General features: G+C 40.8%; 1 protein-coding gene and 1 pseudogene across 1 annotated transcript in view; both read right to left on the bottom strand.

The window, feature by feature from the left end:
- The window catches only part of LOC131694260 (syntaxin-binding protein 5), a 2,823,745-nt gene that overhangs the window by 2,401,328 nt on the left and 397,091 nt on the right, over nucleotides 1–25,326 (bottom strand). The window lies entirely within an intron of this gene.
- On the bottom strand, nucleotides 1,178–3,966 carry LOC131694278 (serine--tRNA ligase, cytoplasmic-like; annotated as a pseudogene).

The following is a 25,326-nucleotide window of genomic DNA, read 5'->3' as shown; positions in this document are numbered from 1 at the left end:
CCTAATATAATAATCCTTGACCAACGACACGACCTGAAACTCAATGAAATATTGTGAATAAAAAGGGTCCGAATCATTTACTGCCAGTTACCAGTATATTGAGTGACCCCTTGATTCGAACGAAAAAAATTATTTCTTCAGCAACACTTCTTTTGTTTTTTTGATTTTCAGTTGCTGTATAGCAACCATGTTATGTGCATAATACAAATCCAGTAACTAACTTGAAAAATAAATTTCATAAGAAGCGGGCTCTGAACGGGTTATCGGCATCGTACGACCTTTCGTTCTCCTCCATACGAGGAACCTGCAACGGTTGTGGAAACGAAAAACGTAATCCTTCAAAGTATCCATCACTCGAGGTTCAGCGCAACAAGGTAATGAAGTAAAAATTCTACATTGTATGTAAAACCACAGATAACAGACGTTTAGGCTAGAACAAAATTTCTTCAAAAACCTGTGTAAACTTTCAAATTGATATACGTTGATAATCCGTGTTTCACTATTGCCATCTGCGCAACTGTTTGCTACACGTGTTTGACAGCTGCACTCTAACTGCATTGTAGTGATCACTGCGCCATCTGCAAACGTTTGCCAAACATGTTTCAGACATCTGATTTATTCGGAATTTCAGTAGCGGGTATTTACACACGATTCAAATCGAACCTAAACGTCTGTTATCTGTGGTAAAACTTAAACCTATGTTATTGTTTTCAGAAAAAGAAACGAAGGAAGGATAAAGTCCGCTCTCGTTCCGTTAGTCGAGGAAGCAGCTCTGGTGCTAGATACTGTACTCCGGAAATCGGTAAGAATGGCGGTTCCTTATAGCCCAAGGTATCGAACGATGCAACGTTATCAGAGTTGGAATTGAAAAGAGCGGCTTGCCTACCGAAACTGAACGAATAGCTGGACGAGTGATACCTGTTGGTACTGACAGCCAACTTTCTCTTAGCGAGTCGCAGAAGACAGTGGCACAGATGTAGCAGTAGTTTACAAGTGCGAAATTTGTATATCTTTGAACCACAGATGAAAAATATATGCGATTTATCAACAGTGGTTGATGTACCATGCTTGCCCGAACCAGGAAGCAATTTCTACTTTTATATCAGTTTCTTACCCGGCTAGCGTAAGGCGTTTATCTTTCTGTTGTTCCAAAATGGAAAGGAATAATTAATATTGAATGCTCCAAGTTTGTATTTTATTAGAAATTTGAAAATACACGAAAGAACTAATCTTGCTCAAATTTATTTTTCGTCCTTATTAATGCATATCGGTAACAAAATTCTTCCATCGAAAATTGGTAACGATATATTTTTTTCGAAATGTATGCAGCAGGACTTTCCTTTGTGCCTTTCTTAACCTTCTAGCTTGAGTGGCAGCTTCTACCTCGATGGGTGCTGGCTTCACGAAAGGTCTTCGCGGTATTTTTCCAGCATATACGTTTTTAATGATTCCGGAATCTGTAAAAACAAAAATCGACCAGTTTCCATTTGCCCTTACCATAGTTCTAAAACATGCTACATATTACCTTGACACCAGCTTTGGTCTGATGCGTTTCCACTCAAGTAGTTTCACACATCTGATCATTCAGCAACAGCTGATTCCGAAGCCGATTGAGTCAGAATCGGTGATTGCATTTGAGCTAATAACCATACAGACTCTACTCAGAATTCCGAACCGTTTCCGGAATGAGTTTAACTGGAGTTGTGTTAAGCATGTGAACGTAATCGATAGAGGCGTTCATTTTCTTAGTTTGTTCGTAGCGAATCGGTATACTAGCGGCTGGCAAAACTGTTCCTCGTTGCCGCGTTATCGCCTAGGATTTATTGTCATGAGGAGAATTCAGCATAAGCTTTTGAACCTTCCTTAACTGATGTACTCGGAAAACACCCCGTGTATCGTGGCCAAGTGAACCGAGCTCCTGTCGGAAACAGGTGGACGACAATCCAGCAGCGATAGATTGCTCAGATGTTGCGATTAGGTACTTCTCATCAATATTTTGTTCTTCCACTTTCTTGCTACCTTTTTCGACGATTTTATTGTCGAACTATGAAAGCTGGGCTACTTCTTGCATTACTTCCTTGAGCATGGAAAATGGAGTGTAAAGTGGTCTATATTGTCCTTTGCATATAACGTATGCAAAGCATGCTGAATCAGGGCTTGTTCAAACATGACAGCAGGACCCGTCAAAAATATCCCCTTACGTCTGAAATTATAGCACCTTTCTATCCGTTCCTTCCGTTGATCATAGTTATCAGATCAATATGGAAATATTTCAAACTTTTCTCGCAATCACCCTTGCGTTTCCTCGACATTATTTTCGTCCTCGTCATTGCTGCAAACTTTCGTGCAAAGGATGGCCCTTTTCTCGTAGTGCCATGATTCTTTTCCCTACTACCTTGCAAAGCATGTTCTCGTTAACTATTACAGCTAACAGGGTCTTTTTCTTCATTTTGTCGCCAATCTTTTTGTTGCAGATTTCCCAACTTGTTGAAATTGTACGCATTGAATTAATACTTCCGGCCAGTCGCTGTCCTGTTCGATCAACGTTTCTACCAAAGTAACGCTCCTGGTTTGCTCGAACTTAAGCTGGATGACCCTATTTCGCATTCCGCATAGCTATTACAGACCACTTGATACGACGTTAGAAAGAATAATTAATTAGAAGCTCCAATTTTATTCGAACAACGTGAAATACTTACTTGTAAATTCGAAACCTTTTAGATTACGCCATTTGATTAGCAAATGGATGACAAAATATTAGCGCGTAACCCAAAGTCCTTATACAGTTTAGAGGGACTTTGCGCGTAGCCGGGGATTGCTCAGGAAACTATATAAGTTGTTTAAAAAAATTGCAGTGTGATGACGTAACTTTCTTGTTTAATAATGTGGCCACTGGAAATAATAAATTGACATGAAATCAAATTTTTTGAATAATGTTCACAACTTACCGCTAATTTACCGTGCCGAACGCAAACAGGCTAAACGGTAGACACGATTCACATAAGGTAGACTAATTTTTCTAACGGGGCTTATTAATAAAGCGGCGAAATATTTTTCATTGTTTATAAAACCCTGCGTAACCAAGGGTTGCAACAGTAACAAAACGGTTGTTAGAGAAAAATAACAAAAGATTTTTAAGTGTTGCTATTCTTATATATTTTGCAACCAACTATCGAATTTGACAGTACCAGTTACCTCAGTCACTGAGGGGTAGTCAGATTTTCGATACAGTATCGAAATGCAAGTGTCTAGTCGTGTCGTTGCCTTGACTTTGAAGGTTTGACAACTTCGGGAAGTTATCAACATAAAACAGCGCCTGCTTTGATATAGAAATTTTAGTGATTAACTCTCATAGAGGTAATTATGGTGAATTAATTTTTCAAAAATATTAAGAGACATGGTGCCTTCAGCAAAGTTTTTGATAATGTCATTTCAAACAATTTTGTTGAAAATATGAGGGCTACATGAATTCAACACATAGGGATTTAAATGGACTGGACCTGCTATATTTCTTCTTAGTGAAGAAAAATTTAGGTGAAAACTATTTTTTCTGCGCCACGGATAAAATTGTTTGAAACAATCATTGCGAGTTGAGAACACAAAACCTATAACTAAATTATGGAACTGAAACTTGCGTTTCGACTTCATCTCATCACAATCCAACACTAACTTGGTGGGCGGACTAAGCTAGCGCCGAATTGATGCTAGCTTCTGAAAATGGAATCACTCTTTGTGTTTTTGAGTCCTTTTAATATCTGGGAATTATTTGTTTTAAATCCAGTTCCCTTATTTTTTTGTAAGCTTCAAAGGCACCTTGAACGCAATGTGAATTTATTATTCAATTACCGCAGAAGAGATTTATCAAATACAGTAATTTCAGAATAGCTTGTTGTAAAGGTTTTCTACTACTATATTTCGATACTCTGAATATGTGGGATATTTATGTCTTTGACAAAGTTGTTTGAAATAGCACTTTCGAAAACTTTGCTGGAGACATTAAGTCTCGACCCAAATTTGGTTGAAGAGTAATTCTTGTCTATAATTACTTCTAGGAGGATTAACCGTCAAAATTGTTCTATCTATTAAATTTGGCAGTTTCGAATGAATGTGATCGTGACCGTTAAAAATTTATCGAGCATTAATTTTACTTTTCTTCATTAGTCAACCTCACAACTTGCAGTACTAGTACGTAGCACACAAATCCTGCTAAGAGGCTATTCATATAGTTGATAATACAACAAAAATCCAATGCTCATAAAACCGATCCTGACCTGCTAGAGACAAAATTACATCAGCTTTCAACTAGTTTCTGAAATGTTATTCTTGTGGTTAACCATATTGAATTGTTGTCTAAACTCTACACAATCTAAAAAAATACATTTTCAGCAAATGTTGAAATGTATGTAAGTTTTCGGTAAACAAGCTTATGTTTTATATGCAATCAACCTATTCAAATTTAGATTCCCATTCGAAAAATTGTCTCTAATCCATATTTTGAAGCATCTTTCCAAAAATGAGCTCATAATAATTCAGACAGTTATTTTATTTTACATTGAAGTAATTTGACAACTATGGGATTTTGGCTAAGAGATAAGTTACAAGATCCCCTTCCCACAATTTTCCAAAAGTTCTCATGACGCTTTAAACACAGTTCTCAATGTAGTGATCAGAGAATATTTTTCCAAAAATATTTTGTGGAATATTAAATTAAATTCGTCAGCATCAATTTTTTTTCAATCCAATTAATTTTGGTTTGGGGGGGGGGGGGGGGTTTAACCCCCAACCCCCCCTGGCTACGCCACTGGTCAGTTAAAAACATTCGACGCTATCATTGGACACGATACATTAAAAGAGTTGAATGCAACAATGGACACAGCTGATGAGAAGTTTATCCTGGATAAAAAACATGTGATACCCTTACGTCAATATAAGCTACAGCAGGTTAACCACATCCAGGTAAGAGATAATCATTTGAATCCCAAAGAAAAGCAATTACTTAAAAGCACGTTAAGCAAATTTCAAGATCTTTTCCAGCCAGCAGACGAAAAGCTTCCATTTACGACAAGAATAAAGGCCGAAATTAGGACAACGGATAACAACCCGGTATATTCAAAAATATACCCTTATCCGCAAGCGCTCAAGGAGGAAGTTGAAAAGCAGATCAACAAGCTGCTCAACGATGGAATCATTAGGCCATCTAAGTCACCGTACAATTCTCCAGTTTGGGTTGCGCAGAAAAAAAATGGATGCTTCAAATGAGAAGAAGTATCGTATGGTAATCGACTACCGCAAAATCAACAGCAAAACCATCAGCGATACGTATCCAATCCCGGATACCTCTACTGTATTCGGAAATCTTGGTAAAAGTAAATACTTTTCTACTCTGGACCTTGCATCAGGTTTTCATCAAGTCCCTATGTCTGAACGAGACATTGAGAAAACCGCTTTTTCCGTAAACAATGGTAAATACGAATTTGTCCGTTTGCCATTCGGTCTGAAAAATGTTCCAGGAATTTTTCAACGCGTAATGGATGATGTTCTCCGCGAACATATTGGAAAAATTTGTTATGTCTACATAGACGATATTATTATCTTTGGCGCAACGCTTGAAGAACACCTTGAAAATCTTGCAACGGTTCTTAATACTTTGAAAAACGCCAATTTCAGAATTCAACCGGACAAGTCAACAAGACAAGGAAGTTGAAAAGCAGATCAACAAGCTGCTCAACGATGGAATCATCAGGCCATCTAAGTCACCGTACAATTCTCCAGTTTGGGTTGCGCTGAAAAAAAATGGATGCTTCAAATGAGAAGAAGTATCGTATGGTAATCGACTACCGCAAAATCAACAGCAAAACCATCAGCGATACGTATCCAATCCCGGATACCTCTACTGTGTTCGGAAATCTTGGTAAAAGTAAATACTTTTCTACTCTGGACCTTGCATCAGGTCCCTATGTCTGAACGAGACATTGAGAAAACCGCTTTTTCCGTAAACAATGGAAAATGCGAATTTGTCCGTTTGCCATTCGGTCTGAAAAATGCTCCAGGAATTTTTCAACGCGTAATGGATGATGTTCTCCGCGAACATATTGGAAAAATTTGTTATGTCTACATAGACGATATTATTACCTTTGGCGCAACGCTTGAAGAACACCTTGAAAATCTTGCAACGGTTCTTAATACTTTGAAAAACGCCAATAGACCTTTCTCGTCCGACCTAACCCCCCTTTTTCTTATTTTTATTCAAAAGACTGCACATTTTTATGAATATTGCCGTTGAAATGAGACTATTTGGAACTATCGTGATTTCTTAATGATTTTTTTAAATTTGAAAAATGCAAGAATGTTGAGTATTTTTTCACCTTTGCAAGAATGGTGGGACTCAAAATGTGTGTTTGGGCAACACCGTTTTGTATATTTTTGCTTGAGTTCCTGGCAACGCGGCAAATGAAGTGGTGAGTCGCGGTACAAAGTTCATTGATTATGTAAACAAACTAAAGTGAACCTCTCGGTGGAGAACATTGCATGATAATGTTTAACCTCACTTTTTTGACAGTTCAGAGAGATTGTTTACATAGTCTTGGAATTTTTGTTGATTCGATCATGGTATGAGAAACTTGGTTTGGTTCGCTGTCAAATGTTAACACTTTCCAAACAAGGTCGCTCAGCTGTAATTTTTTATTTGATGTCGGCATCATACATTATTCCGTTAAATTTAACATTTTTACTTTTCTTGTACATGATTCATTGAAGAAGTAAGGAATTTCTAGCCAAACATTTGAAAAAGGCCTACTGCCAAATGCAAACAAATCGAATTTTCATGTTCTCTATTAAAATCCTGGGACAAAACCTGTGGATAGATGTTTTCTTTTTCATTTTTTCTGTTCATTTGATCTCTTGTCTTGCATAGCCACTCTTTCTTCCTCACATATTTAAAATGGACTGGCTTCATTTGACAGTTCCGCCTCACTGCATTTGACGGTTCCCTTTGGCTGCATTTGACAGCTCCCCCTGGCTGCAATTGACATTAGGTTTTTTCGTATACACACGTCACGTCCCAGTTAAAAACTATCTATCTGACCATGTGCATAAACATAACGCAACAATGGATTATGAAGAATTTTGATAATGATTTTATAACAAATTATAAAAGGGCCCGGCTGATATAAAAGTCCTAACTAGCAATACGCATATTAAAAAAATGATTATAAAGAATTATTGTAACTGATTCCAAAAGGATTATAAAGGCAGTGAAATACGTACACAATGAATTAAGGGGAGTGTCTGATATAAACAATTTGCGCAATCAAACTAAATAAAACAGTATTAAATTTTTAAATAGAATTATAATGAATTCGACCAAAACTTATTTTGCTTTTTTCTCAAGGTTTACGTTTGGCAGTGACCCTTTTCAAATGTTTGGGTAGAATTTAGATTATTTTATCGTTGTTGCGATCAATTTCATTTGGTTTGTTTTGTTCACAATGTTAGTCGCAGAGCATTTTGGTGATCTATGGCAATTGATGACCTTTACACCCCATACTAGGTTCGCTCCTGTTGCAGTTGTTTCGCCCCGTCCGGCACCGAGTCAACCGAAGTCCAGCCCGCGCCGCACTCGTCTGTCGCTATGCCAATGGCAGGTACTTGAATTGAAGGCTAAAGGCTGGTGTTGCTGCAATCGGTTTGCCTTCGGCCACGTTGGACATTCGGCTAACGGGAATATTCAGCGATTCCAATTCGAAGGAAGCAGCGCCAGTAGCCGACTGCTTCGGTTCAACAATACGCTCCGGTATCGGACAAAGCTAACACTCCGGCAGGACGAAGGTTTCAATGAGGGGCTCAGGCATAAGTAGCAGAGTCCTTGCACTTACTGCTTGTCGAGTGAACAATTCCGACGAAACCACTGCCGCTCTCGCCATGTTTGATCACCGTGATTAGTGCGACGTCAGCGGTATAGTGCCAGGACTGACTTGCCGAGAGCTACAAGATTAAATAGCAGGGCGTTTTTAAAGTGACCGTAGTATAACGTAGAGGCTTTAGGCAGATGATTTATTCAGCAGAATAAGATAGCAAAATTACCCAAAACATAAGAGCTGGCTGCCGAAGTGAATCCACACACATCGTCACCTACAGAGGCAAGCAATATTGGAACGCAGCGAAATTCCTCACAATGAATTGATCTCGTTAGATGAAATTCCAGGAAGTACAATTTTCATAGCATAATTTAATCGACCGAAATTGTAGTCCTCAGTCGAGAGAGAGAGAGAGAGAGAGAGAGAGAGAGAGAGAGAGAGAGAGAGAGAGACTGATAGAGTAGCAGCAGCTAGGAATTTTCTTTCGAAAGCTAGCAGCGGTTTCGCGTATCCTGCGCTAAGTAGAGAGCGTTAAGACAGATCTCCGAAGCATGTCAAGTGCTATCAGATGAGAAAAAACGTCGCATGTATGACCAGTACGACAAGGACGGTCTGCTGACCAACGGTTCCGTCCGGTACCACCATAACGCACGGCACCGGCGACACACATATTCACAACATACTAATTACTTATCCTTCAGAAAAAGTAAATAAATTGACTATGAATTCTATCATTCGCTGCCTAGTTATTTCGTGCCAATTTGAACAAGACAGCAGTTGCAGATAGCTTTATTGCGGTGCCAAAATTAATGCAACTCGGGATATAATATAAATTTACATATAATTTCTCCTCCCTGATATTCTACCAGAATATATAATGCTCTGCATTATCATCAGTCCAATCAAATCCTTCTTACTCCTTGTCGTCAGTGCCGAGCGCTATTTTGCATTTTCCGGCTAAATCAACGACAATGCGATAATCGACGAAACTTTTACTGTAATGGAACTTGAAACCGAATAATAAATTATTGTTCCATTCGAAAGCGATAACCTTGTTGTCCTCATGTTTACAGCTATCATACGCTGGTAGGCATTCTGACCAATGGAAACGTTCTTCGATATGGGCATTGAACGATCAAAATCATTACAACAACTTATCATCGACCGAATTCGTTACCTATAAAGTTCAGGTAAACTTCACCACCTAAAAATGAATAATCAATCGGATCATCTTGTTAGGAATTAACCCACGAGCAAACAAACAAATGTGTACAAATCCTTATCCATCATCCAGAAAGCAATCGTTTTATAGCCCAATGCTTGATCTTTCGATTCAGCATATGCCACCGGGTTTTACATCCAGCGCCGATTGGTCAATGTATGAACTAGGTTACCATTGTTCCAATCCTCATCCCTCTTGAGTTGATATTCTTTCAAAGAGCATCGAAAGTATTCAAGTAATGTAAATTTTAAAAGTCCGTGTAAACAAATCTTAGGTAAACAAGCACACCGAACTGTCAGAAAAGTGAGGTTATACGTTTTCACACAATGCTCTATATTTTTGACAGGTATATGAATGAATCATTTCAGCATCAGTGATGCCAGGTCTATTTAAACAATAGCCTGCAGTAAAAATATAAAAGTCTGCAGATTGCTACAAAAATCTTCAATAAATGCGACGTAGAAATGTAGTATGTATATAATTTAAATGATCAAAAATGTTGAAGGCTGGTGTATAAATTGGCTGGCATAGGCTTTGTTCTGCTAAATTTTTGTAATCTGCAAAAGATCTGCAGTGAAAACGCAAAATCTACAGATTTACTAATATATATGCAGATCTGGCATCCTTTTAGTATTCCTCACAGGAAATTCATCCAAATGGTGTAAAAATACGGGGAAACAAGGCAAGATAGGTATTCAGAATATGGGGTTAAATGAGCAGCTTGCACTATTTTTGATTTTTTCAATAGTTGGAGGTACCAAATCATCGCGGCAATAGGAAGTAACGAATTGGGGATAAAAAAAGGAAGCATCCTATCATATAAAAATTTTTGACGAGAAAGGTCTATTTCAGAATTCAACCGGACAAATCCGAATTTTTGAAAACAAGTAGTAGAATTTTTAGGTTTCATTGTAAGCAATAATGGTCTTAAACCAAACCCTAAAAAAATTGAGGCAATACAAAAATACCCATAACCTTCTAATTTGAAAGAACTTCGAATGTTCTTAGGCCTCTCTGGTTACTATAGACAATTTATTAAGGATTGTTCAAAACTTGCTAAACCTTTAACGAATCTGCTAAGAGGAGAGGACGGCCATCGTCAAATTTCAAAATTTCAATCGAAAAGCTTCAAAATCAATCTTGATTAAGATGGTGTACTAGCTTTCAAGACACTCAAAAATATTCTTTCTTCAAATGATGTATTAATTTTCGCAGATTTTTCTAAACCTTTTGTCCTTACAACCGATGCTTCAGATAAGGCTCTCGGGGCAGTTCTTTCTCAAATGACTGAGCAAGTAGAAAGACCCATTTCTTTTATTTCCAAATCACTATCGAAAACTGAAGAAAATTATGCTGCTAATGAGAAGGAACTTTTAGCCATTGTTTGGGCTCTAAATTCATTCAGGAATTTCATTTATGGTGCTAAGATCAGTATTTATACTGATCACATGCCTTTAACATTCGCTTTATCTCCGAAGAATTCTAACGCAAAACTAAAACGATGGAAAGCCTATATTGAGGAGCACGATTATGAGATGTTCTATAAGCAAGGAAAGGCAAACGTCGTTGCGAACGCGTTATCAAGAATTCAATTAAATTCACTCACACCAACAGTTCATTCGGCCGATAATGATGACAGTTCCTATATCCCTTCTACAGAATCCCCAATTAACGTTTTAAAAACCAGCTGATTTTCAGAATAGAACCTCGTTCTAGTTACAAACTATCTATCCACTTTAGAAAATACAAACGGCACATATTTACAGAATCAAAATTTACAAAAAAATTTCTAACAGAAAAACTCAAAGAATTTTTCCAACCAAATATTCTTAATGGCATAATGACTAGTGAGCCCATAATGGGACTAATCCAGGAAATTTACAAGGAAAACTTTAACCCCCGCATGGTCAAAGCAAGATTTTCTCAAAAAATGGTTCAGGATATATATGACGAGAATGACCAAATAAAAAAAAATTAATGAAATTCATAATTATGCTCATAGAAATGCGCAAGAGAATGTCGCGCAATTAATCAAAACTTATTACTTTCCAAGTATGAATAGACAAGTCAAAGATTTCGTGAAAACTTGTGAAATTTGTAAAACTGAAAAATATGATCGACATCCTCAGAAATCTCTTCCAGCAAATACACCTATACCTACCTACCCTAGCAAAATAGTCCATATTGATATATTTGTGTTCAACCAATCAACTAATTTCATATCCTCAATAGATAAATTGTCAAAATTTGTTAAAATTAAACCTATTAAATCTAGATCTATCGCTCACATACAAGGACCCCTTTTAGAACTTCTTTACGACTGGGATATTCCCTCTAGTATAACAATAGATAACGAGCGAAGTTTTTGTTCCGAAAGAACAGCAAATAAGAAAGCTAGGAGTTAACATTTTCAAAACCCCCGTCCATCATTCTGAAACGAACGGACAAATAGAAAGAGTTCATTCCACAATTAGAGAAATCATTAGATGCAGCAGAAATACTAGCCAAATTTAAGTATACACGACATAGTCCAAATAGCTGTCCACAAGTATAACAATACTGTTCATTCTTTTGTAAGAGACACACCAAAAAATTTATACACCCGTGTGAATATTGATAACCTTTCACAGCCAGATTTCGCAAAACAAAAACAAGATAATCTCGAAAGAGTAATTCAAATTTTTAAAAATAAGAACGAGAATGTAAAGGATCCCATTTATTCAAATTATAAACAAAATAGGTATGCATTCGAAAAAGTCAATAGTATCTCCAAAAGGGACCCCAAATTCAGGAAAATCAAAATCAAAGAAAATCATACTACTTACGTTATCGATAGTAAAGACAGGAAAATTCATAAGTCGGATTTGAGGAAGTTTTCCAAATGATGATGTTCAAAGTTCTATTACTTTTTCTCTTCTCTTTTCTCTTATTACAGACTAGGTTTAATTGTTTGTGTCAGTGCGACACTTCATATTCATAGTATAAATGAAAATCCGGTAGCCATAATACCTCTCGGAAAGGCTCAAATAAAAAAGGGGTATGTTAGAATCATACACCCGATTGATTTACAGGAAATCGAAAATACAATAAATAACATAACCGACATTTATATAAAGCAGGAAGTTTTTGGTCCATTGTACGACCTTATTCAAGCAAGGAAGCAAAGACTTTCCGATTCTTTTCTAAAATTAAAATCAATAAAATTAAGCCGCTCCAAGCGATGGGATGCGATTGGAATCGCCTGGAGGTGGATTGGAGGAAACCTGGATGCAGACGATCTACGAATGATCGAGAAGGCATTAAACTCACTAAACACGGAGAACGATAAGCAAATACGTATCAATAATGCCATTGAGATTCGCCTAAATACCATTACCGGCATCATAAATACCATCCAGCGAAACGAACGAGAGCGCGACCAATAGCACGCTGTTTTCATCAACCTTTTGATCATGGTATTCAACATCGAGGCTTTGCAAGAGCAGCTGGACATCATCGAAGATGCTATTACCATCGCCAAACATGGAATCCCAAATAGCAAACTATTCACCACCAAAGACCTGATTTCCGTTGTAGACTATTTGGATTCACAAGACATCAGCATATCATCATTAGAAGAACTAATGTCTTTGTCATCCGCCCAAGTGATTACGAATAATACTCATGTTGCATACATGTTAAAGGTATCGCAAATCACTAGACAGCAATACGAGTACAGCTATTTTGAGCTTCTAATCTAATTCGGCAAGAGAGTTTCTACTATGTACAACTTCCTTCTACACAACGAAACCCAATTTTTCTCATCAGATCGACCATGCAAACCAAACAATAATCTTTTTGTATGTGAAGCCACACAGATAAGCCAAGCTCCCGAATATATCCACCGACTTGCAAATGGAAAAACTTCGAAGTGCACATTTGAAAGAGTTGGCCCGACTCAATGATCGATCAAAAGGATCAATGAGGGAACAATACTCATAAATAACGCGGTAGCCGAACTTCTGTCCAATTGCAGCGACCATGTCCAGAATATAAACGGATCATATTTGATCAATTTCGAGTGATGCACAATACAGATTAACGGAGAAGTTTATACAAACGGAGAGGCTACTATGAAGAGACGCCCTTATCTTCCAACAACGGGTATCCGAGTGAACGAGATGAATCTAATAAATGCATTGCAAACGTAGAGAGTATCTTCAAAACATCACGCTGGAATAACGCGAGTAGCTGGAGATGGTAAACCTGACTTCGAGAAGCTGGATGCTTGGAACAATTGGATCTATCGGAGTTTCTACGGTAATTCTTTTAACCATTGCCTGAAAATACTTTCTCTATTTTCTCAGAAAACGAAAAGCCAGAGTCAACTTCAACATCTCGCATGGCGAACCACTCGCGGGCATACAGCCAAATCCCTAGTTCCAATAACTGCTTTGAGGACAAAGCAATTTAAGAGGGGAGGAGTTACCAACATCGTATCGCATCGGCACCGGCGTCCACCAATTAGCAACGTAAGGATCAGCATACCTCAACACCGGATGACAGTCATAAAACGTTCAGACGAGGTGAGATTGCGACCCGACAGGATGAGGTACAATTATCTAGCACACCGCCCCGACGACGATGGTCACCATTGCACACCACCTTCTAGCACGATGTTTACATAGGTCCCGAGACGTGATCGGAAATCCCGAGACAGGACATTTCCGCAGCACACACATCAATGACGACGGTACCTGCACCTTATCGGAGCATAGAATGTAAGAAGTGTTAGGTTATAAGTAAAAGTGATAGCTCTTAAGGATTCATTCTTTTCCTGTAACTTGAGGAAAATAGAATAAAGATCATTAACTCTCATTTCTTTAAACTATGAGTGGCTGGTTATGTTCGTTTCAATTATCGAAACATCTACTACATTCTTAGTACACTTTACACATACACACAATAGTTTGCCAGCCACGAACCTGATGAGCTATGTGTCGACGGTGAAACACTTGAAACAAAAAAATATCATACTTTATTAGCCTAATCAGCATTAGTTCAATGTTGTCTTCCTGCTAACTACGAACGAACCACTCCCCAGCTTAATTCGGAATGTCTTGTGCTGTAGCGGTGGTATAAAGATGATGGGGTTGAGAGGGGGAGGGGTATGAGTGATGTATCGGGTGGTGGCCTGGGGGAAGGGTGCAATGAGGGGTGATCTAAGGGGAATTTAAATTGGTGGTGACCGGTGATCGGGAGGGGGGGTGTAAATCTCTCTTGTTAAAACCCAGAAACCTTATGTCAATGCCAGGATCAGGTTGACGATTTTTAGAGTGATTGCACATCCTTTCTATATGAAAAAGGCAAAAAGCTACGTTATTTGTGCATGGCCCCTAAGCTGACAATTAGCTAAAATATATATTTTCGAAATCTGGACGGATCTGATTTTTTCAGATTTGGATGAATCTGAAGCTGACAAGTCCATACAAGTTACAAATAGTGTTATAATTAGTTGTTGTCACGATAAAGATAGATACGTCTACCTTTATCAGGACACATGATAGTGAACTCGGGTGATTCGTAGTTATTCGCCTAAGCTCGACCCTCATTATCAAAAGGCAAAAATTAAGCCCGCACGATATTAAGCCTGTTCTAATGACCCTGCCACTTTTAGTTTTTCGATCTGTTTACTTCACATCCTTGCTCTCACTTGAGTACTATGGCTCTAAGTTTCATAACTTTCCCTACCCAGTAATCTCTAGCTAATTGAATGTCGTTAAAACGTAAAAAAGAAAATGTGACTAACATAGTCGAAAAAAAAGGAAAAAACTTATAATTAGTGTATAGGAAAAGATGCAGATTTAAAATAAATCATTTGCTCCTTTTATAAACTGGCTGTCCAGAAATGGATGAAAGCAAACAGAACAAAATCCAAGATGATTTTTAATTATTCGAGTTGTTTGAAACACCCAAAGAACATCAATTTGAAAGAACAATGTGAACAATGGACTAGTTCGCTATGGACGTGTGTGACAAAGATCTATTTTGCGGCGGAGACTACAGTCGCAGAACGGTATTTATGGAACTTTGTTATCATGTTGTTGTACCATTACATTGTACGATTGATAGATTATAGTGAAGACCCGATTTTATCAGCCCACGATTTTGTCAGGCTCATATGAAAATCGATAGTTGGTAGTTTGATGAGCTCTAGCAGACGAACCAAGTCGAATTCGAGTAAATTTTTTCTTGAGCATATTTTTCTTACTTTAGAGAGCCTTAATACGAAAAAAAAAATTAATTTTATTTTCAATTTTGCGCTGTCTAACCCTATTAGGCGAAATTTAAACTAAATAATCGGAAAGGGTTATTAGGCTATATCTAGGGACTAAAGAAGAATAGTTTAAGAACTTCGGTTGTTAAAAAGAAAGAAAAATATATGTCCCGATTTTGTCAATATCCCCGTTTTAACAGCCTAGAACTCACCAAAGGGCTATTAAAACGGATCTTCACTGTATTAGAATTGTCTAAAATTGATGCAAGTTATTATGAAAATTCTGCTAGTTAACTTGAGTGCTTATGCTACAGAATTTGCGAAGTTAAAGGCTGATGAAGTACTATCTCTGATAGTCGACACTAAGCTAACGAGGCATAAATACTTATTAATTTGCGCATAAGTAGTAGAAAGGCGTCTTTTAATATTTGGCTAGATTATACCAGAAGCGCTTTTTCTAAAGATACTTCGAGTTTTCCGATCTGTATACTTCACATTCTTGCTCTCATTTGAGTACTATGGCTCTAAATTTCCATAACTTTCCCTACCTAACCCAGTAATCGCTAATTAAATGTCGTTAAAATGTAAAAAAGTGTTATACCTAAATCGAAAATACAGCTAAGAAATCAACCGAATTGAGGCTAGCCTAAACATACAATTAATAAAATCGTCGATTAAAACCAACAAACGATACCGAGTTGATAGCTGAAAGTCATAGTAAGAATGCCGATAGATTCTATCATCTTATATAAAATTTGTAGTAAAAATAAGTTACAGTTCACTAAGGTACATTGAAATCTAATCCGCAACGACCGAATTGACGATAATGAAATCGAATAGTTTATTTATGTTCTCTTTCGTATTCATTTCCAACTATTGGCAAAACTTATATCATAAAATGTGTGACAAAATCAATTTATCACTATGAGATGAATTGATCTGATCTTTTCGATATCAAATTTGAGCTCAGTGACTCCAAATTCACTTATATGTATATGGTGGATGAAGAGAATATAGGTCAAAGGGGAGGGAGGGAGGCGTTGATGTAGAAAGAGATGGCGTGAGGGGAAGTTGAGAGGATGCTGATGGAGTATGCAACACCCAACAGCATATTATACCCTCTATTTGAGATTTGGTTTACGAAAATCGGTTCAGTAATCACCGAGTAATCGATGTGACTAATTCTGGAATCTTTGATTGGCTATCAGTGATCTAGACTTGCAAAGATAAACGATGTAATCTAGACTTGCAAATAGAAATGTATTTTTATCCTTTGAAGTATTACGATTTTACCGGTTTGTATGGGAAATTTCTATGTGGTCGCAATAAACAACCTGTAACTCCGGAACCAAATGTCAGATACGAATTAAATTCAACAACAGTCCATGGGAGTATTGTATCTTTCATTTGAAACCAATTTTATGAAAATCGGTCAAGAATTCCCTGAGAAAAAGGTGTGGGATTAACTTACGAACTTGGAAAGTACCAGGGGCATCAAGAACCGTCATAGGTGGTCATTATGGTCAAAGCTGCTTAGAATGATCATTAGTAATCTAGACCCGCAAATTCGAGTTATGTTGCACCGTTTTTAATATGTATTACACCATTTGGATATCATGGTATTACAATTTTATATGCTAATTTGCTGGGTGACCGCACTCTTCAACCCGTAACTCCGGAACCGAAAGTCCGATCGACAAAAAGTTCAATAGCAGCTTATGGGAGCGTTATACCTTTCATTTGAAATCAAGCGAAAAGTGAGTGAATATTGAAAACACATACACACACACATACACACACACACATACTCCGCTAGCGAATGACGGATCTCAATAGTAGCATGTCTGTAATAATATACGTACATGGAACTATTGAGAACCAGAGCTACAGGTCCAAAGCCCTGGTAAAGGGGGATGGTTGTGATGATCTGGGCCGCGGTCTCCACGTAAAGCAAGATAGGTCATAACAGTGGTAGAAAATAGCCCTACCAACGCACTGGACGGGCCACTATCCGCGATGCGCAAAGTGGTGGAGCAGCTCGATTCAATAATTGAGTTCACTAGCGCAAAGCAAAATATAAGCAAGGAGTTGAAGCAGAGCCTCCTGGTGCTCCGGAAAGCTGTTCGTGTCGCAAGACAGGAACAGCAGGCTTACGCCAAGAGGGTGGAATGTCGGCAGATGTCCGACAGAGAAACCCAGACAGTGGCCTCCAAGAGGGAGGGAAGAGAGAAGGCCGATACAGGTACTCAGAGAGTGGACTTCACCTTCTATGGAGCAGCCATGTCGCTCGAAGCGGCGGCCTAGTTCCCCTCGAAGGGAAAAGGCAAGGGCAATCGCAAGACGGCGTCGAACGCGAAGCGCCCTAGGAAGTCGCCAGGCGAGGGTGCAAAAACCGACACCACCCGGCAACCGTTAAGGCCAAACGCCGTTTGGCCGAGGTAAGCGAGGGCGAGAGTGACCTCGCTGGGCAGAGCGGTGGTACCAGCAACCCGGCGCAACCGGGCAGGGGGCGCATACCCTGGACACTGGTGACCAAGAAGAAGCCGGCACCGACACCGGAGCTACCGCGGCCCGCGAAGAAGGCCAAGGACAGAGGCGAGGCCTTGTGGTTAAAAACCGACAAGGACAAATACGCCCACGTCCTAAAGTCGATGAAGGCGGCCGAAAGCCTTTCGGCCCTTGGGCAAGATGTGCGTAGCGTGAGACGCACCAACACAGGAGAAATGCTTCTGGTGCTGAAGCGAGGCGCACAATCTAATGCGGTGTACAAGGCCTTGGCCCAAGAGGTCCTTGGTGAAGGCACCCAGGTCAGGTCGCTAGGGGCGGAAATGACTCTCCAGTGCAAGCATCTGGACGAGTTCACGACCGCAGAAGATGTCGTCGCAGCCGTCAAGAAGCAATGCGACGTGACAATCGAGCGGGCCTCTGTGCGTTTTAGAGGGGGACCCTCTGGCACCCAAGTAGCCTACCTCAGGCTACTGAAGGCGGATGCCAAAAAGGTAAGCTGAAGATCGGCTGGTCGGTATGCCCAATTAGCATACCCCAGCCGCCTTCAGTGGATAGGTGCTATCGGTGCCTTGAGTCCGGCCACAAATCCTACGAGTGCAAGGGCATAGACAGGAGCAAACTACGTCGTCGCTGAGGCGAGGAGGGGCATAAGGAGCGGCGCTGCACTAAGGCGCACAAGTGCCTTATCTGCACCGCTAAGAAGCAAGCCCATAAACATGCTATGGGCGGACCTTCGTGTCCCTTCGGTGAGGTAAATAAGAAGAAGCCGTGAACGTCACACAGCTAAATCTTAACCATTGTGCAGCAGCCCAACAGCTGCTGTGGCAGTCGGTCTCGGAGCCGAAGACAGATGTCGCCCTCCTATCAGACCCGTAGAACATCCCTGCCGGCAGCGGCAATTGGGTGTCGGACGGGTCTGGGATGGTGGCAATCTGTACAACGGGAGTTCAAGAAGTAATACACTCCTCCACCGAGGGTGATTCGATTGCCAAGATCAATGGTGTGTTCTATTGCAGCTGCTACGCTCCACTAAGGTGGCCAATAGAACAGTTCAACCAGCTGATCGACAGGCGCTCGTCAGACCTAGTGGGCCGGAAACCGGTAGTCATAGCGGGAGACTTTAACGCTTGGGCAGTAGAGTGAGGCAGCCGCTGTACAAATAGCAGGGGTCAAGCGCTAATGGAGCGCTTGCGAAACTCGATACTGTGCTAGCTAATAATGGCTCCGCTAGTACATTCCCTAGAAACGGGGTGGAGGCGTGGATTGACGTAACATTTGCCAGCCCGAGTCTGGTTCCAGGCATGGAATGGAGGGTAGACGAAGGCTACACCCATAGCGATCACTTAACAATCCGCTTTAGGATCAACTATGGTGTGCAGCATCCGAGGGCGGGAGATCCCTGTCAGGTACGCGGGTGGAAGTCCAATCACTTCGACAGCGAAGTTTTCACCGCGGCCCTGGGACTGGAGGCTAACACCGACAGTCTATGCCGAGAAAAACACTGCAAGAAACGGCAGATGCCCGGTATACTGGTGGAGTGCCGAGATTGCAGCTCTACGGTCAGCCTGCCTCAGAGCTAGACGTAGGATGCAAAGAGCTCGCACCGAGGATGCAAGAGAGAACCGCCGTGAAGTGTTTCGAGCTGCGAAATTGGCCCTTAACAAGGCCATTAAAAGCAGCAAGAGAGCGTGTTTCGACAACCTGTGTGAGAGTGCCAACGCGAATCTGTGGGGTGACGCCTACAGGATTGTGTTAGCCAAGACCAAAGGGGGCTCCTCACCCTCAGAACGGTCTCCGGACCGGTTGGCGACGATTATCGAAGTACACCGGCTTAGCCTACCGGTGGGTCTGTACCGGATCCTGAAAAGGGTTCCGATTACCGCCGGAGTCCCACAGGGTTCGATCCTAGGCCCGGTGCTATGGAACCTCATGTATGACGGGGTTCTGAGACTGAAGTTCCCTCCTGGGGTCAAGATCGTCAGCTTTGCTGACGACGTAACCTTGGAGGTCTATGGGGAGTCAATCCCTGAGGTAGAACTAACCGCAGAACACGCGATCAACACGGTGAAGGAATGGAAGAGCGCGAGAGGCCTGGAGCTCGCTCATCATAAGACGGAGGTAGTTATCGTCAACAACCGCAAGTCGGCACAACATGCAGTTATCCATGTGGGAGAAGTCGCGATCACTTCACAGCGAAGTCTGAAGTCTCTCGGAGTCATTATAGACGACAAGCTGACCTTCGGCAGCCATGTCGATTATACATGCAAGAGAGCGTCGACTGCTGTTGCGGCTCTATCGAGAATGATGTCCAACAGCTCAAAGGTGTGCGCCAGTAGACGTAGGTTACTGGCAGGCGTTGCCGCATCTATCCTCAGATACGGCGGCCCGTCATAGTCAAGAGCACTGAGGGTAACCAGTACAACTACCGCGTCATGTGCCTCAGAGTGATATCTGCCTACCGCACGGTATCACGATGCATCCTGCGTGATAGCGAGCATGATGCCGGTCAGGCTGGTCATTCGGGAAGATGAGGAGTGTTTCGAGCTACGTGGAAATAGAGGAACCCGCGAGCGCACCAGGGTGACCTCGGTCGCCAGATGGCAGCGTGACTGGGACAACTCCTCTAAAGGTAGGTGGACACACCGGCTGATACCTAGCATATCGAGCTGGGTAGGAAGACCCCATGGGGAAGTTCACTTCCATCTGACACAATTCCTGTCAGGTCATGGATGTTTACGACAGTACCTCCACAGGTTCGGGTGAGCGGAGGTCTCAGCCTGCCCGGACTGCCCAGGTGTAGACGAAACTGCCGACCACATACTGTTCATATGTCCTCGGTTCGACGTCGAAAGAAAAGCAATGCTTGACGTCTGTGGCTAGGACCAACCTCTGATACCCTTATTCAGCGGATGTGTCAATCGGTGGAGAAGTGGAACGCAGTCTCGGCTGCTACCACCCAGATTGCCTGTAGGCTACAGGTAATCTGGCGAACCGAGCAACAGACGACGGGCACGGCTAACTAGCGATTGATTATTTGGAGCGAAAAAGGCCGAGTGCAAAAAAGGGAGCGAATGGTCTGTTCATGCTGAGGCAGGTTTGGCGCAGCGACTGGCAACCGCGTAAGGGGTAAACCCATCCACCCCGCAGCAAGGCAGAAGAGTGAGTGTATAGGCGTATAAGTGGACTGCCTCATGCCAAGATGAGAGGGTCGTAGCGTAGTATGTTGGGACTTAGCTATCGATGCCTCATGGCGTGGCAGAGGAGTGAAAGGGTGAGCATCCAAGTCAGTCTCACACGACATGTTAAGGGTGAGCACAAAAGTCAGCCTCACATGGTATGGTAGAGGCTAGCACAAAAGTAAGCCTAGCAAGGAATGAAAAAGGTGAGCACACAAGTCAGCCTCGCATGGTATGTCAGAAGTGGGGCCTAAGAAAAATGTCCCACATGGGATGCCAGGGGGAGTGACAAAGGTACAATAGAGTGGCACGATTGAGAGTGAATCAGGCGATAGGGTGAGCACCCAAGTCAGCCTCACATGGTATGGGTGGGGCGAGCACAAAAGCAAGCCTAGCAAGGAATGAAAAAGGTGAGCATACAAGTCAGCCTAGCAAGGAATGAAAAAGGTGAGCATACAAGTCAGCCTCATGTGGAGTGTTTGAGAGTGAATCAAGGTGTGATAGAGAGAGCACCCAAGTAAGCCTCATACAGGACGTATTAACGCGTGAGTGAGAGTGAATGAGTACATTAAGTACAGCCATCTCCTCAGAAGTAATACCGAGAGGTAGTTCCTGGGAGGAACGATGGCGGAGCCCAATGGAGTTTAGTCGGTATTAATGGCAGCGTCATCATTCGAGCCCGACACGCCCCCAGTGCACCCCGTACGCTAGCTTGGACACCTACCAGTAGCACGTATACTGGGCTAGGACGTAAAGGTCTTCTCCATTGTAAAAAAAAACACTCGCAGACATTTGCCGATCTCGACGAACTGAATCGAATAATGTATGACACTAGGCCCTCCGGACCTCGGTTAAAAAGTCGATTTTTACAGTGATTGCATAGCCTTCTTTATATGAAAAAGGCAAAAAGGTAAAAAATTCGCTAAAATGTCTCTCAAACAACTTAAATTTGCAATTCTAGGTCACCGACGGCCAAACAAACTTTCGTTGACTACATTGACCACCATAGACGGTTCCGGAAGTGCCCAGGAAAGCGCCATTTTTCAAAACTAGCACTTTTTTAGCAACTTTTTAGTTCAATATTACCGTGGCTGTTTTTTCTTTTGCAAATTTTTAGAACTCGAATAATGATTTTTCTTTTATATTTGTCATGTTATGTATAATAATAAAATGTAATATAGGCATATGAAAGCTTTTAATGAATATAAACAACGCAAACATTCCCGTGTGCAGCGCCCATAGTTTTCGGCCAGCATCAACCCTGGAAAATTTCGCCAAGGGGTGCAGCATGGAAACTAATTTCCTGGGTTACATCACCAGCTACAGCCTTAAGCTAAGCTGATATTTTGATGCACTCGCGCTTTCCAAGCCATATGCTTACGGAAAAGAATAAACACTTTGTTTAATTAAACACAGTTTGTTGCTGCTAGCAGCAGACGGCGACGCTATTCTAGAAAGTAAAGGCTTCCGAGTATGAGTCATAGTGAACTACTGATTCATCCACCGGTGTCTTTACTCTCGCGAGCGTGAAAAGAATGTTTTGTTTAGGTCTGAGACTCTCTCAGAGAGAAGTCTACACAGACGAAATGATAAAAGTCTTTTGCGTCAGATTGGAAGAGGTCAGTCGGATAAGTCAGTCGTTTAAGTTGCTCTCGCCCGGCCGCGTCAGGGCAGTCGTAATAAGTTAGTTAGTGTTCGCGCGTAGTAGGCGCGCGCGTGTCGTGCAGTCGATATAAGTCAGTTAGAGTTAGCACGCGAAAACCGGGGTGCGTCGTGAAATTAAGCGGAAAATTCGACCGTATGTATGTATGAAGGTGTATCGCAAAACTAATAAAGGTAGTGAAACTTAGTGCCTTTTCTGTGCGATATTTGTGCGAAAGAAAACGAAATAGCTTACGTTGGACCGAGTCCGGTAAGGCAAGTCTGTAAGGAAAATCCACCCTGCTCCCGTCGTACTTAAAGCCGCAAAAAAGTGAAAGGCTAGGAAACGCCAAAAACGATTGGAGTATGCAGTGAGTGAAAGTTGTGGATTTGGACATATCTTAGAAAGTTTGCTTGTTGGTGGTAACCAGTTTTAATGCCTGAAATAAGTCCCGTCGCGAGGAAACCTTAACCATAAGTGTAGTCACCTCGACTAGATTCGTGAAAAGCAGAAATTCGGCGATTTCTGATTGTGTTAATATTGAATGTGAAGAAAAAAATTCTCCACCTGTCTGCGGAATTTTATGGTGAAAACTGAAGAAAAATTAACAAACCACGAAAAATGCGATAGTTTAAATGTGGAAAAAGGCAAACACTCAGCATATCTGATCGATTCAGTGCAAGTTTCTTTGTTCACAAAACTTCGACGGAGTGCGTCAACGATCTCTACAAATACATATGCGCTACGAGTTTGAAAACTGAGTTTGCAGAACGCATTTATGTCTGGAGTCCAAAACCAATTACAAAAGTGAATAACACGAAAAAAATAACAGACGAAAAAGGATGCAGTTCAGGTAAGTGAACCGTTTCCACTTTATTTGCAACATTTTACTCGGCATTTTAGTTATTCACTCCCTTAGAGTCCTTTGATCTGTTATGTTCATATTAATGACTCAAAAAGTTTAGTTCAGCAAAAAAAAATTCTATTGCCTGAAGAAAAGTTACAAACTAATACTTTTCATGTTTCTCATCTTGATTGAGCGCTGACATTTGATGTTTCTCATCTTGTTGAGCGCTGAGATCTGTCCTCTAATTACTAATTCGAATCATCGAATTTTAAACAGCTATCACTTTTTAGCACAGCCGGCAAGTTTGTTAGTAACCTCATGGACTTTAATCAATAAGTTCTCTTAAGGAAAAACTTTGATTTTTGGAGATGAAGATGAAAAATATGGGATCTCTCGCAATATATTTCGCTTTCAGCCCATGTGGTAACCATAATATACGGGGTTTAAAGTAATTATTCAAGCAAATAATCATTAATTTTCAGATTAATGACAAATTAACACTAAATCGATGACAAATTTTTTATACAAACACTAAACAGACCGATAGAAATGGCGAGTCCAAGCTATCAGGTCAGTTTGTTTTATTAATATCAACCATCCTTAAGGATATAAGGATCACTGGTTAAAGATCCACTGAAAGCGCTACCAGGGTATCATGACCCGGAGCAGCACATTGTAGGTGACACGCAAAAGTGGCTGTCCAATTTAATTTATCCATTGCGTCGACGAAAACCGTCGCAAGCAATGCAGTTGTTTTCTAAACAAACGAAACCACGGTCAGACGTTGGATGCCGCGTATGTGATGCACACAGCACCATAAGTACTGGTGTTTTCCTTTAACGAGTTAATTAATAAACAAAAACGTACGAGCTACGTCTTTGATCGAGACCTGGGAGTAGGTCAAGTTCATGCTATAGCAGCAGCGTTCTGTTTCACGAAAGTAACGTTTTTGTTACGTATGCCTTTGATGTCACCCGTACATTGGGGGTCACAGGGCAAGCAATCAAGAAACAACAAAAATAAACATTTCTTCCACCCACTATATATGAAATTGAGAAATCCAAGAGAAGAGATATACATGCAAAATGAATTTTAGAAATGCTACACCTATCAAGTAGATATGACAGATAGGGTAATCCAATTAAGAAATCGCGTGGTGAACAAAACTGAAAAGTCTACGAAAATTAAACCAATCGACGAGGCAAAAATAAGGTCTACGTCGTTATCAAACCAAAAAGGCGATAGAGTAATCAAGACTACTAGTCATTTAATCAAAAAACCAAAAGAATTAACGAGAAACCGACTTTGTAAGTGACACGCAAAAGTAGCTGTCCAACGTTTCATTCAATATGAAAACCGTCTCGCACAAAAAAAGCATATAATGCAACCCGACCTTCTGGCATAAAGCCGGAGGGTACTAAGTCGGTCATTCGAAAACACAGAAAGTTCGAAAATTAATAAGAATTAATCATCACCCAATACCAGGGAAACATACATTGTTAGTATCGCTCAGAACAAGCCTCTGACGAATCAATTTAAAAATGGGAAAGCACACAGCACGATATGTGTTTGTGTTTGCTTTTAGCAAATTAATAAATAAACAGAAGCGTACGAGCTTCGACAGAGTTTCACATTATCAATATAGATTTGATCCCAATTTGGGTACTGCTAGGTACAGTTCACATTCCAAAGTTGCATTGCAGCTGTTTTTTTTAACACTTTCGAGCGATTCTTACCAATCTCCTACCAGGAGCTTCATAAAAAGCACGACTGCGAAGAGTCATTGGTGGCATGCTATAGGTTGCCATAAAAAGAAACA

Source organism: Topomyia yanbarensis, chromosome 1 (assembly GCF_030247195.1).
Source record: "Topomyia yanbarensis strain Yona2022 chromosome 1, ASM3024719v1, whole genome shotgun sequence".
NCBI classification, from domain to species: Eukaryota; Metazoa; Arthropoda; class Insecta; order Diptera; family Culicidae; genus Topomyia; species Topomyia yanbarensis.
The sequence above is the reverse complement of the archived record's forward strand: the minus strand, read 5'-3'. Positions and strand labels throughout refer to the sequence as shown.